The 14807-nt window shown below is 46.2% G+C and overlaps 1 protein-coding gene across 1 annotated transcript in view; it reads right to left on the bottom strand.

The window, feature by feature from the left end:
• Positions 1 to 10903: 10903 nt before the first annotated feature.
• Positions 10904 to 14807, bottom strand: part of LOC144947046 (uncharacterized) — a 60505-nt gene continuing 56601 nt past the window's right edge. The window contains exon 8 of the mRNA XM_078876190.1: positions 10904 to 12666. The gene's annotated coding sequence lies outside the window, so the exon portion shown is untranslated. The remainder of the gene's footprint in view (positions 12667 to 14807) is intronic.

The raw sequence follows: 14807 nt of genomic DNA, 5'->3' as shown, positions 1-14807 counted from the left end.
AACTCAACACATTCGTCAATAACACTGCCTCTCAAGGGAAAACCATTGCATACAACACAGGCGACGTTTCGGGCAATGGGCCTTCTTCTGTTCTTCAGAGCACGCAGACTCAATGTTAACAGCAAAATTGGACAACTGTTAAAATGATCCGCTCAATCGCACAGACCTCTTCATCCACCCGTTATGAAAAGGGGCCATTGCACGGAACGTCGACGGAGATCTATATTTCCCCTTTCAGGGCACTGTCATCGCCTAACGTGTCGAGTTGTTGTTGTTGTTGTTGTTCGTCAAGTGCCATCGTCCCTGCGTCGGTAATGGTTGGTGGACGCGCGCGGTATTAACCACGCGGAAAGTGAGCACCGTCTGCTTCGGAGTTGTACGTTAAAGATCCCGCGACGGCATTCGATGGAGGGTAGGCAGGCCAATGTGTGTGTGTCGCAGTCACGGTACACGTTTACTAAATATGAAGAAGAAGAAGTGATCTCAACCGCATCATCTCTACATAATAAAAAGGCTCAGTCCCTTTTACACGCACCTTTACATCATCCGCACCCAGTTTACACAACAAAGGCTCATTCCTAGCAGCGTGCTTCAGCCGCACCGAACCTCACAAAAATAATATTCAGGGCCTACCTTGGCTCCTCCCACCCTCAATCGGTATACTGTATATACAAATACTGTTTTCTTGGTATTTTTCTCACTTGATACAGCTATCGTGCTGTGACGGTTCCACCTGAAGACGGAAGCTTGTGTTGCCTCCGAAACGTCGTGATTTTTTTTTACTTTTATTAATTTAAATTTTTTACCTACGTGACTTTACCGAAAACGACTAAGAATATGATCTCAAATGACTGACCTGGGAAACGTATAGAATCAGAAACAGAAGATGTATTTATACTGGAAGAATCCGATTAGCTATAAAGCTCTTTTGCAAAGATGCCAAACAGGGGCGGGTCAGAACGTTACAGCAACGTATAGAAACTCGTCGTCTTGAACGTATCGAAATTGTCGCCCTCCCCTACTGCGAAAGTTTAGCAGGACCCTCCTGATAGGCCGGAGGGTCTTGGGACTTTGCGAGGCTTTGCCTGGGTACAGGAGGGTGCTACAGCTGGCGAGCGGTGGCGATGCATGTGGCCTGTAATCCAGCACTGCGGGAGGCAGCGAGGGTTGCTTTTCGACACGAAACGCCGCGAAGCTGCCTTCCTGCAGAGGTCGACAGGGTGGCGTAACCCTGGCTCGCCGGGAGAGAAGGCCGTTACAGCAAAGTGTGGAATAATCTCCGTCTGTTCCGTGTGTGTGGGATAGGATGTTTCGCTCTCCTCCGAGTGAGGGTTTTTTTTAAATCCTTTATATTAAGTTCACTTGCTTGCTTGCTTGCACGCTTACGACCGTGCAAATCTTTCGGTCGTTTTTTAACCCACTTCCCGTGATCCAATCGAGCTGACATTTTGCACACAGACTCGTTGTGCGTGACAATTTATTTTCCTGAATTTTTTTTTCCAAAATGTTACACTTTTTAGGAAAAAATTAATTATATTTAATTACCAATTGCTTAATGGTGGCAGGCAATCATCTGACCCATAGGTGGCAGACATCTCAAGCCAGAGGACGAGAGGACTCTAGCCGCCACGCATATAAAGGATTTATAGTGAAAAACTTAGTTTTTACGGGTTAATTTTTTCTCTCTCTCTCCACGCGCTCTGATTTCCTCCTACATCTGAACACTCGAGGGCTGGCCGATAACGCCTACACACACACACATATAGAGGGGATCGCAGAGCTTGGGCATTTGTTGGTAACGCCCAGTCGAGGACGTGGCTGCTCCCTTGCCGCTCGTTTGCGGCTCCTCCTCAAGCCTCTCTCAATTGGTCTCTCTCGAAGACTTTGCAGTTTTTTCCTGGATTTTTCTGTTTGCGCATAGTCACTTAAAGATTTCGATATAAAGCTTTCGTGACTTGGTGGTGTTAATTCAGACGCTGTCTTTCCGACAGACCTATTCTTCACCTGAGGACGGCTGCTTGCGTTGTGGCCGAAACGTCGTGAGAATTGTATTTTATTGTTAAATTTTTATTATTTTATTATTTCCCTTCTACGTGACTTTACCGAAAGAACCAAGAAGATTAATCACTTAAAGATCTTTTTTTGTTCACGTTTTTGTTTTTTGTTTGTTGCGGTTGTACCCGATTCAAGAGCCGAATGGCTTACAGGGCTATACCAAATAAATGAAAGTGAAATGAAATGAAACTCTGCGAGAGCGAGTGAATATTGTGCTGTGACAGCACGTTACAACTATACGTTGTTGTTGTTGTTGTTATTGATGTTGTTGTTGTTGTTGTTCGAGCCTGATAGGCTCGCAGTGATGACATTACCATTGCTCTATTTTAGACGCAAACAGGACTTCTTCATAATTCTCAACCGATCGCCTGGTGAGGCTGGTTGTTTTTTATTGTTAAATTTGAATCACAGTTCCTATGATCACTGTTACATTGTTTTTATAGCTTAATTTTGGTGATTTTGAAAACGTTTTAGTTTAGCCATGTTTGTTTGTTGTAGTACAGAGTTAGTCTGATAACTTTAATCTCCATTGTCTTATGGTTGTTACTGTTTGACTTGCATCCCACTGGGATTTTTTTGCACACAGCGTTGAAATTCGATGCTTTTTTCTGGAAGACTTTGCTGTTTTTTCCAGGATATTTCTGTTGCGTGTCGTAGTCACTTTAAGATATTTCTTTGTTCGTGTTTTTGTTTTGTTGAGATTGCACCCGAGTCAAGAGCCGCATGGCTCACAGGGTTATACCTAATAAATGAAACTGAAATGAAATAACTGAAATGTTGTAATCACCAGCGAAACTTCGCACTCGAATTGTAAATGTCCTGGGTTTACTCTCTGTCGTCCCGGTGTTGCTCAACTCGTAGCTAATCGGCACGTTGTGTTTACGTGTCAAACCTCAACTAATTGGCTGTTTTTGATTTAAAGCTTTCGTGACTGCAGGGATTCATATTCTTGGTTCTTTCGGTAAAGTCACGTAGAAGGGAAATAATAAAATAATAAAAATATAACACAATAAAAATTATCACGACGTTTCGACTGCAACACAAGCAATCATCATCAGGTGATGATGATTGTTTAATATTTTGTTATTATTATTTTATTATTTCCCTTCTACGTGACTTTACCGAAAGAACCAAGAATATAATTGGCTGTTTCGATTTAAAGCTTTCGTGACTGCAGGGATTCATCTTCTTGGTTCTTTCGGTAAAGTCACGTAGAATGGAAATAATAAAATAAATATTTTATTCAGTTTTATTTTTATTATTTTATTATTTCCCTTCTACGTGACTTTACCGAAATAACCAAGAATATAATTGGCTGTGTTGGGTGGTGTCGGGGTTAATCCGATCTCACCCCAAGACCCCCCCCCCATCCCTTTATTATGGATAACGATGTTTATTTTTACTCATCACAAGATTCGTGAGTCTCCAAGAGTTCGTTTTCATGAGCCTTGTATTATAACATTCACGTTACACTTTACACACAGTGCATAATACAGCATACGTCACATACAAATGTACGGTCTTAAATACTGTAATTGTGTACAGCATATAAAACACGTTAAATTATAAATATTAAACAACCCACACATTTTTTATATTAAATATTTCATCGTTTTTTTCTTTTTACCTTTTGAAAACTGTTTTTCCCACGTCCCCCTTTCTATCTTCACCAAAAACAATTGTTGCATATTTAAAAATACAATGCATGTCAGTGTTGCAAAGCACATATCCTGGGCCATACTAAAAACGCCAACAATTCGCGTCTGTTTAGCCCACCGGGGCTCGTGGCCAGCGTAATGTGTCGGTTTTATGTTTGTTTGTTTTATTCACAGCTCAAGCAAAACCTAAAATCAAATTTAGAGAGTTACGTTTTGGGGTTGGCTTGTGTAAATTCGTTGATGCGTCGCTCGCTCCCTCTCTCGCGCGCACCCACACACAGACTCACACGCGTGCACACAGACACGCACACACACACACACGAACATTCCCCGTATAGCCTTCAACAGACTGTCAGTGGGAGTGCTGTCAGCGAGGACCTATGAAAGCCGGCACCATGCACGAGAGGATGGGTGGCCCAGTATCAAACGCGGCCGTTTTTGTCTCCCCAGTGGCGATGTTTACAACACCGCACCAGGTACTGATTTGAGGCCGAGTCGACCTAGAGGAGGCCCAGGACCGGTTGAGATATTCGTCACCGGTGTTGGCTGTGAGCGGGGAATCGAACTCGGCTCGTCAGGTTCACAGCGCAGCGTAGCCCTAACCACTGCAACCACCGCTCCCCCCAATTCACCAAATTAACACAGGTGCGTACACGCACACACAAGTACAGGCACACTCACGCGAGCACGCGTACACGAGGCCAAATATACACGCATGCACACAGACTATCACACACTCGCGCGCGCACATTCGCACTACACGCAAGACACGAATGCCTTTGTGTTTCTCCATGTTTCTGTGTTTGCTTGAGTGAGCAGTCGTTTAGCTGTTTGGCGAATATTGGCACAATTTCAAGTCACCCATCGTAATAAATATATCATTATCTACTATGTATAGGAATTCATTTTTTTCTTTAAGGATACCGGTGCTGGTATTTACCATTCCACAATTCGTCCACATACACCCACCAATTCCACGCCGTGGCATTTGTCTCGCTGTGCTAAGAGAGAGCAGTTTTAAAACTAAACTATATTTATTATTTTATTTTACTAGGTAAGGCTCACTGAGCTGTATAGCTCGTTTTCAGGAGCGACCTGGCCACTAATGAAAGCTCAACGAAGTGGCTTATCCTGTGGAAATTTCTAGCAGCCAAATACTCTAACGCATGTTTAAATGTGGAGGGAAAACCCGGAGGACCCGGAGAAAACTCCACGCGACCACGGGGAGAACATGCAAACCCCAAATATACAGCAGGCGTCAGGGTCAGGATCGAACCCACAACTTCCTGTATACCAGGCGAGGTAGTTCACATCTCACCACCGTGGTGCCCATTTGGTGGTAAGTGACCAGCAGTGCCCTGCTTGGGACAACAAACACATTTTCTTTTTCCACACAGTCCCATCGCACACTCTAGGCTTTAGTGAACATTACTTGGCACCTAGGGATTTTAGTTTTTGTTTAACACAATTAAGGACAGATGAATGTGCTAACGTAAGACGTCCGTTTTCCCAAGTTAACACTGGCTCACGATTATCAATGTAGCAAATAAAGGTGAGAAAATTAAGTCAATGAAGGAGACATCATATAATATAAATGCAAATGATGCGTCTTGAAAGAGAAAAAAACACACATAACCGGAATCTTTCCCAGCATGCTTTGTATGTCCAGATGACATCACCGTTGTTGTTGTGCATGAAATGAAACAGTTTTAAACAAAATAAATTTCGTAGCGGTTCGTACGAACTGGTTATTTCATTTGTACAGGGCCATGGGAGCACTGGGTTGTCTAGACAAGACAGAGATCCCCCGTATAACTTTAACAGATTTTTTTCGGGAGCAAGTGCTGTAAGCGAGCATCCACGAAGGTCGTCACGGCACTTGAAGGTTGGGGTGGGTGGCCAGCACCGCGCCCGGCCGCCTTTGCCTCCTAAGTGGCGACGTTTACACATCGCACTGCGGGCACTCGTCTGAGAATGAGTCGACCTAGGGGAGGCCCAGGACTGATCAAGACAATCGTCACCGGTGTCAGCCGTTAGTCGGGAATCAATCTCGGCTCGCCGGTTTCGTGACGCACAGATAAAAGCGTTGGCGCCAGGAGATATTTCGGCGATTAAAACAAATCTCGAGTTACTGTAATTTCCCAAACAGACAGGTTGGACTCAGCGAGTCCACAACTCAACACAATGATAAACTGGTAATGTCGAGGGCTCCTGGCCATGACGAGAGGGCTTCAGGACTGAGGGAGCCCGAGTAGTTTTGCCATTCCTCCATTGAAGGAGCTGGTGATAAATGCCATCGTATTGTGGGTGGAGTGGTGGCGCAGCGGTTAGCGCACTGCGATATATAAAAACGGCGATCAAATTTTGTTTACGGCCACGGCCAACATCTGAACCAGCCCACCCCCCCCACCAAGACCCCAGTGCCCCCATTCACCAAGCTCTATTTTCTAGCGTGGTGAAGTATGGTCAAACACGTGCCATGAGAGAGAAGGCGTGGTTGAGAGCTTTCATCCAGCAGAGGATTAACAAGTAGCTGTCGATTATTATTTCAAAATTATAATGCGTAATTTCTCGGAGGTGACCATGTGGAATGGGAGAAATTATACTCTAACAGAGCACTAAGCATGCATAGCTGAGATCCTGGGTTTGAAATCCGGAATGCGTCCCCTGCCATTTAAGCAGGTCCTCATGTGTAGTGAGTTGATGGTGTCAGTCTGGTGAACCAATCACCACATATATTAATCAGCTGATCAATCCTTTTTAGTTATTGTTGTTACATTTTGTATTTTTGAGAATTGTATTTTATTCTGTTTTATTTTATTTTTTTATTATTTCCCTTCGACGTGACTTTACCGAAAGAACCAAGAAGATGCTGTTGCATAATTCATCATATTCCAGCTATGTGAATTTGCATTTCGTTGGTAAGGAATTAACCACTCTTTTGGGGGCACTTAAAACGAGTTCCCCCAACTGTGGACAAAGAGGCCAATGAAAGTGACGAACACAGACGGGGCACTGCTTGCTTAGGACAATTCTAATTGGAAATGCCTTAAGTTCCAACGCGTGATTTTGATCGCACATTGGAAATATCTCTGCAAAATAAAAACAAACATGACTGTAGGAAGCATCGCTACTAATACTGAATTTCGTGACAAACGTCTTGTTACTGCTGCGTGATTACACGGCACACACACACACATGATACGAGTTGTAATGGTAATAAGTAATGGCTATTGTGCACGGTAGCATTTGAGTAAATTAATTCCATGGAGATTTGTGATCATGTTACGGTACCAATGTCATACGGATAAATATCTTGACACATCCATGAGACGACGCGGGTTTGAGTAATGGGTAAACTTAATTAAACAGCGTTTTTCCGTTTTCTCCGACAATGCATGTTAAGCTTCTTTCGCACCATACGTGGCCAACCGTGCGATATCAATAAGCCTGGTTGAGAGCGCTATAGGTAGTCCAACAGTTTGAGTGAAAATGGCATCAAACATTTGTAACCGTTTGAAACGCAACACAGAGGTCACGTGTCACACGAATCTGACTGGCTGGAGAAGGGGACGTGTCGTCCCATACCGATCGTTCGCAAAAGGGGTTATTTTGTCTACGACTGTAGACATCAGTGAGTTCCCAAACTTCGGCAGCTCAAATCCACCGCTGCGGGCGGTTTTGAAGTCTTTGGGGTTTAACCCAAGGCGAGTGAGTTCCGTGATCAGCGCGTACACATTTTAGGGGACTACGTTCCAACGTTTTATAAACGTGTATGCACACAGGTTTCTCTCGCTTTACACGGTAGTAGTTAGATGCGTTCGGGAAAAATTAAGGGGCGCATGACGAGCGAAATCAAGACCGCATGGTAGAGCGGATTGCGGGTATAAATAGGTTAGCTGGCATAAACGCGAAATCGCATATAAGCGAACCCGCATAAAGCGATGGGAAACCTGCATACATATTTAACAAACCAAAAATATTCGAACCAAAGCAACGACTTTCAAATTCTCGCGACTTCATCATCGATTTGCGCCGGGGAGCGACGCAAGCTTTTCGTGGTCTCCAACCAGTGGCTCACGGCGCCCTGGTGACTATAATTATTATTATCGAGTTGTTCTGCTTGTTTACCGAGGAAAGCCGTGCAAGAGTCCTTGTAAAATGAGCTGTTCTGGCACAACTGGCCTTACCAGCTCAAATAAAAATGAGTGAGTCTCAAGACTCGTTTAGTTTTATTTGAGGTGGGGAGAGGGGCGATGTTGCTTATACATCGTCCAGAACGAGTAAATTTGCGGGTACATTTTCAGCATTGGGATGTTGCACTATGGTTTTGTCTTTGTTTGTTTAACTAATGGGAGAAAATCGAAGCACTGGGAGGAAACCCATGCAGAACAGATGGGGGGGCGGGTAGTTGGGGAGGGGGGGTGAACATACAAAGGAGCTCGAGTCGGCAATCAAACCCAGCAAGGCCCCCTTCTCGCTGCGAGGCGTGATTGTTACTATTCGTGCTATCCCTTCCGGCGGCGGCCCCGCTGTTTGGGCCCGCGATGCCTTGCGAAGCGTCCCTCGCATTCCGCGGGGCTATAGCCGGTATTGCGATCCGAGGATTCGTCATCTTAAGTTTTTTTGTTTTAACCCTGGCAAAAGAATACGGCGCTTTGAACCGGTGCGCGGCGGTCGGGTCGCGGAAATCCCGCCGTCGACGAGATGATTGGTCAAGGCTCGTCCGAGAAAATAAAACACGGATAGGGACCCCCACCCCCCACCCCGGGAACTGTTCGAGAACGCAGACGTCAAAATGTTTTTTTTTTTGCGCGACGCGGCAAACAACTGCTTTCGCGCTTTTGCCTGCGGTGGCGGAAACGTAAGTGGAACGAAGATGAATTCGGTGGGTAGGTGTGGTTGTTCGCCGTAGCAGGATTCCTCGCAGTTCGGATGCGAGATGTGATCGAGCCACCAGAAACAAAGGGAATACATAGCGAGGTTTGCCAGCTACCGGACGCAAAGTTTAAGCACGAACGCGTAAGCCGTTTTTTTATATCTCGAGTCTGAGCCCGGACCAGTTGCGCAGGCGACACGGCCTTCAAGCTGCTGATTTTATACAAAAAAGTGCAGTTGCTTGCAGCATATGCAGATTTTTGTGGGGGCAAGGGGTTGAGGTGGGGGGGGCAGAGAGAGGAGGGGGCAGTGGGGTTAGCGAGTGGTGTGCCATTGAACCCGGCAACCTGAGTTCCATTCCCGGCCATGGCTAACAATCCCATGGCTAACGACAGTGGTCAGTGACATGTGAACTGCCCCCCCCCCCCCGCCCCACCCCCCACCACATTAACGAACCTGCACTGACCAACACGGTGAATAATGGGTAAACAAACCTCCATGGCCAATACAGCATGGTAGGTCCTCATCCAGCAGTGGATTGACAAAGGGCTAATCTGTTTTCAATACACATATCTGTACAGTAATACACCGCTCCTGTATTATTACATATAACCCTGTGCATAGTCTTCAAATATTTGTTTTTTTTTCATGTTTCGTTAACATAAAAATGGAGAACAAAAAGTGGGACATTCCAGAGTGAAAGGTTATTTCTGCAGTGGCTATACAACACAGGGGTGGAGTGGTGGCACAGCAGTTAGCGCGCTGCATGATGAACCCGGCGACCTGAAACTAGATTCCTGTCCACGGCAAACATCAGCGGTGAGCGGGATCAGAAGCAGTCCTGCCCCCCCCCTTCCATCTCTTACTAACCAGCGTGGTGAAGTATGGTCACACATACCCACAATGGCGTGGGAAGCATTGAGAATGGCTGGAATTTGGCACAACACACGCGGCTCGGTGCATGACCACCAAGTCATTACTTTTTGTCGACGAACTTAGGCCAAAGTCTTTGGCACACGCGCGTACCTGCCAAGCGTACCGATTGTAAAAATAATTCTTGAGAGGCAGCGCAGCGATGAACACTGATGTCGTTTGATCATTTGTGGCGTTCACAAAGCGGGGAGGGGGGGGAATTCTATGCCGATTATTGTCAATTGGGCAAACACCCCCCCCCCCCCAAACGCACGTCCCAAACAGGGCGAGTGGCCTTAACGCCTCTCTGCCCGTTCCACAGGCACCGAGTTCCACGCGCTACTCCGTACAGTTCGGGGTCACGTGTTTCGGCAATCGATTGATCTCAGTCACAATTGTGATGAAAGTTGCGGCCTCTAGTGGCTGCAAGGGGGAGGAGTCGAGGGAGGGGGGTGTCACGTGAAGGACGTTACCAATCTCACATCGATTGTTACATATGCGTTTATGTTAATAATCGATACTAATTGATTAATCGACGCGTTGTTTTTCTTTAAAAAAAATTCGCACGTGGTTTGGAATAATCTAAGAAATCCACTGGGCGTTCCTCAAAGGCCACCCTGTCAACCCTTATCTACCCTGGACACCCTTGCAAATGAGATGTTATGTCTCAAGAGATTATCCAGATATAATATTTTCACAAACAATTGTTATAATACAAATGCATGGGTTGCCGCGGTACATTATGGATAAACACATATAAAAGTCGGACTCCGCTCTATGCATTTTGTGATTGGGGTCTAGTGGTTTATATTAAGTGATCTAGTCAATAACATGGTAACCCAGCAGAATGTGTTTTTTTTTTACAGGCATGATTCTACTGATGAAACCCAGATGGTCCAAACTGGTCCACAGTTTTCTTTGCTGAGACTAATGCTGCTACTTGATAATACTGGCCTGGAAATCCATCCAATGGGCCGCAAGCCAAACACATATTTGTATTTATTTGTGGAGGCATTAAACTGAGCTATGCTTACATTTCATTACTTTATGGGTTTGTTCTGTACCTCGCATAGAACTGCCGTGAAACTAACGGTCTTTTATTGGAATGTCGGGGAGAAATAATTGGGTGGTGACATGGCCCAGCGTTAGCGCCATCGCGGATTGTAGCAAAGGTCAGCATCCGGCAGGCAGCCCTGGTTAATACTACGGTGTGCGTATTAACCTACGGTGCGTGCATTAACCATAAAATACGTTCCGTCTGAATTTTGACTTAAAACTTTCGTGACTGCAGGAATTCATATTCTTTGGTTCTTTCGGTAAAGTCACGTAGATAGGAAAATTATAAAAAAATAAAGTGAATATTTGTGTTGTGATCGAAACATCGTGGTTTTTTTTAAATATTTTTCATTCACTTTATTGGTATTATTATTTGTATATCTACGTGACTTTACCGAAAGAACCAAAGACGAAGCTCCGTCTGCTTCACAGTTTCACGTTAAGAAATCCCTGCGACGTGATTCGAGGAACAGTCGACTGTCGTCTGCCGCAGTCACGGTCCGCACTTCGCAAATCTTTGAAAACTTCCTCGCAAATTACCGGTTTGGAAAGCAAGTTCTTTTCGTGGATAAAACAAGCGTGAAATGATTGATAACAATAAGAATAATGATGAAGAAATGAGACAGAATAGTTCATTTGCAAGGGGGGCCTGGCAGTGTACGGTGAATCTGAGCCGTAAAGAAGATATTGGCTCGTGCGTTTTTTTCTTTCCTTCGAGGAGAAATCTACGACAGCACGCTGACTACCGTGCTACGACTAACCTAGACACTCATCTGAACACAAACTCTGAGCTAAATCGAAGCCAATCGCCAATGGCCATGGGATGCAGACTAAAGAGAACTCCCTCTCGCGTACGCATTTACTTGACCCCTTTCGTTTGCCCCACCTTCCCCCCCCCCGGGTTGAAAGCTGTAAAAATCACAATGCTCAAATAATTTCACATCATTGCTGTTGTCGTCGTCATCATCATCATAGCTTACGGGCCATTTCCATGTCCTGATAAAAATCCACATTTATCTCTTATTCAAATATTTGTTTTCAAAAGTTACCGTGTCGTTTAAGCCAGTATTCATCAAATGGCGCACTTACAAAGATTTCCAAATATAAATTACATTTTACCCTGTTGGATTTCTTTTAAGCGTATGGTGCACGTTCCAACTTGATTTTCCCCTTGCTGGAGACGACACTACGAGGCCAGCAAACAAACAGCCTTCGAGTTCCCAACCCTTGCAGAGGTATCCAGTGTGACTTGTTGGGTTCATATGGTCCTGCCATTTCACTTTAAAAACCGTATAAATGCACGTAGTATCTGTTCTCACCGCTACCACATACCAAAGGCTCCCTACCACCACCACCACCAAGTGCCTCTGCTCTCGACCAAATTCCCGCCCATCGTGCCACGTGACCGACACAACTAAGAACGCTACCCCACCATTTCTTCACCAGATCATGGCCAGACAAATTACATGCATCTCGTCTTTTTTATTCATGAATAGCCATGACCTTTGATCATCCATCCACAAGGCTGACTAACTTTCAAAAAGATCATATTTTTATTCTTCTGCCAATCTTTTTAATAGTCTAGCTTGACTATGCCACCCCTGACAAACTAGGAAATGCCGTCCACAATTACAAGGCCTACAATAGGCCTACCGCGCAAAACACAATCCACTGCTTCGTTCACTTGTACCAATGACACCCTCTGACGGATTTTGCGTGTCGTCTCACAACAACATTGACACTCAACCCTTCCCTGTGCATTGTCACTGTGTGACGTTAACATTTTTTTCGTGCCCACTCGTGCAGTGCCACCGAATTTTTAGTTTCACGTTTTTGTTAGAAAGCGGCATTCGTCGTCCACGTGCGTTTTACGTTTACACTTGAACTCATCGCGGCTGATTTTGCATTCTTAATACGCGTTTGTCAATATGATCCCACGAGCATCGAATTGGATAGAAATAGACACAAAGAGAAGCTAGGTGAATTTTCAAGGCTTTGCGTTTATGTTTTTTTGTAATTTAAGCTGCAGGCTTCTTAGCATGTTCCTTCATCCTCGTGCGTTGCTCCGAACATCGCGGTGCCACCAACGCCTCCACGTTGATTTCACCTGCAAGGGAGGCGACAGAGAACGTTAGTGCAGGGCCACACCTGAGCTACCACCAGTCGTACAACTGAATTCTCTCTCGAAATCGTAGCAACGCAAACATCGCCTGCGACCGATTTGTCCACATCTGAGCGAGCAGTTGAGCCACAGTAACAATTACGCGGCGCCGTTTCTGAGATCGCAAACAGGCAAATCACGTGTTCACAAAATGTGCACCACGTGACTAAATATGTAGCTACATATCCCTGGTTCCTGAAAGTAGAGCGTCTCTCTACTGCAAGCAACAGGTTGCGCAAGTTGCTCGCAACCGTTTGCGGAGACAATATCAGCGATTTAATTGCATGCAACCAATCTGTGCAACTTCCCAGTAAAATGTGCATCGTTGAGGCAACGTTTGCCTGTGGTTGGAACCGATGGACCAACGGTAGCCCAACCTTGTCCCCAAGGCTTCCAATGTTCACCGGGTGATAGCTCAGGTGTGAGTCCACGCTTCGAGCCAAGCTCCAGATAACAATCGCGGACATTTCCCTTCCTCTTAGGGCAAACACAGCAGCAGCTGGATATAAGCACACGTCATATATAGGTCCAGTTAGAAACAACACGTGTTTACATGCCACTGGTGGAAGGAAAGCAAATGGCTACTTCTAAAACAAGCACACTGCTTCTGATATAAGCACGGCTTGCCTTGCTCTCAAGGGCTGTGCGTATAAACTCAACTAAATCAACTGAACTATTTTTTACTTAACCAGCTAAGACCCACTGAGCAATATAGCTCTTTTTTAGAAGCGACCTGGCCGCAGATGATAGTTCGACAAAGTGGCTTATCACGTGGAAATATTTATCAGCCGAATAGTCTACATGCATGTGTGTAAGTGTGGAGGGAAAACACCAGGGACCCAGAGGGTGGGGATCGAACCCACGACCTCCTGTACACCAGACGAGGCAGTGAACGTCTCGCCACCGTGGCGCCTTGCGATTCCCACACGTATTTTGTGCCGTAAGATTGAAACGTAATTCGTGGTGTTGTTGTTGTTGTTGTTATTATTAATTAATTTCGCACTTCGTCGCGTGGGGCAAAGGTTAAAGGTTACCGCGGCCGTGGCGGCACCTCGACACGTGATTCCCAGCCAATTTGAAAGGAGCGGGGGGGTGGGGGGGTGGGGGGGTGGGGGGGACCTTAAGAGATCTAAATTCCTCGTCTCCCTCAGAGGTGGGGAATTTTTTTGCTTTCTCACTCCCGGTTTTTTTTTGTGTGAAAACAAACCCTCAGTAGAGCCTTTTGATCTGCAGAGGGTGGCATTTGTTAGGTTTTTAGAATGAGGGTGTGTGTGTGTGGGGGGGGCGGTGAAGGAGGGTCGGTGAGAAGAGGAGGATGAAGAGCAGGAGGAGGAGAGGGTGGGGTGAGATGGCAGGACGGAGATGGGGGGGGTCGTTGTTGTTGTGAGAGGGATGGAGGGGCGGTTGTTGTGGGAGTTGTGGAAAGGAGGCTCTAGGTGGAATGTCTCAACAGATAGACTCCGGTGGGAAGGGACCACCGCAGGGGCCGATCTAATCTGCTCAAGAATTCCAAGTGGTCAGAAAAAGGCACCGACCCCTCCCCCGAACACCCCACCCCGCCCCTCGACTCGCCCACCCACCCACCCACCCGCCCCCACCCCCTCACCAGAAAACCCCCACAACTCCTGCGGCCAGCACCACCACCCCCCGCCGCTGCCTCTTCTACACAAAAAAGATCCCCCGTGTAGCCTTAACAGACTGTAGGGGCAAGTGCTGTTAGCGAGCACCTATGAAGGCCGGAACGGCACACGAGGGGGTGGGTGGCCAGAAACCACGCCCGACCGCCTTTGTCTCCCCAGTGAAGATGTGTACACACCGTACCAGGTACTCATTTGAGGCTGAGTCGACCCAGGGCCGGTTCAGATGATCGTCACCGGTGTTGTTCCGTGAGCGGGAATCGAACCCGGGTGGCCGGGTGCATAGCACAGCGCCAGCATCCTTCCCACGCCCAGTCAAATACCCAGTCACATACCCAGCCACATACCCAGCCACATACCCAGTCACATGACCAGCCACATACCCAGCCACATACCCAGTCACATACCCAGCCACATACCCAGCCACATGACCAGCCACATACCCAGTCA

This window comes from Lampetra fluviatilis, chromosome 43 (genome assembly GCF_964198595.1).
Source record: "Lampetra fluviatilis chromosome 43, kcLamFluv1.1, whole genome shotgun sequence".
Lineage (NCBI taxonomy): Eukaryota > Metazoa > Chordata > Hyperoartia > Petromyzontiformes > Petromyzontidae > Lampetra > Lampetra fluviatilis.
Note: the sequence above shows the minus strand (reverse complement) of the source record. Positions and strands in the feature narration are given on the sequence as shown.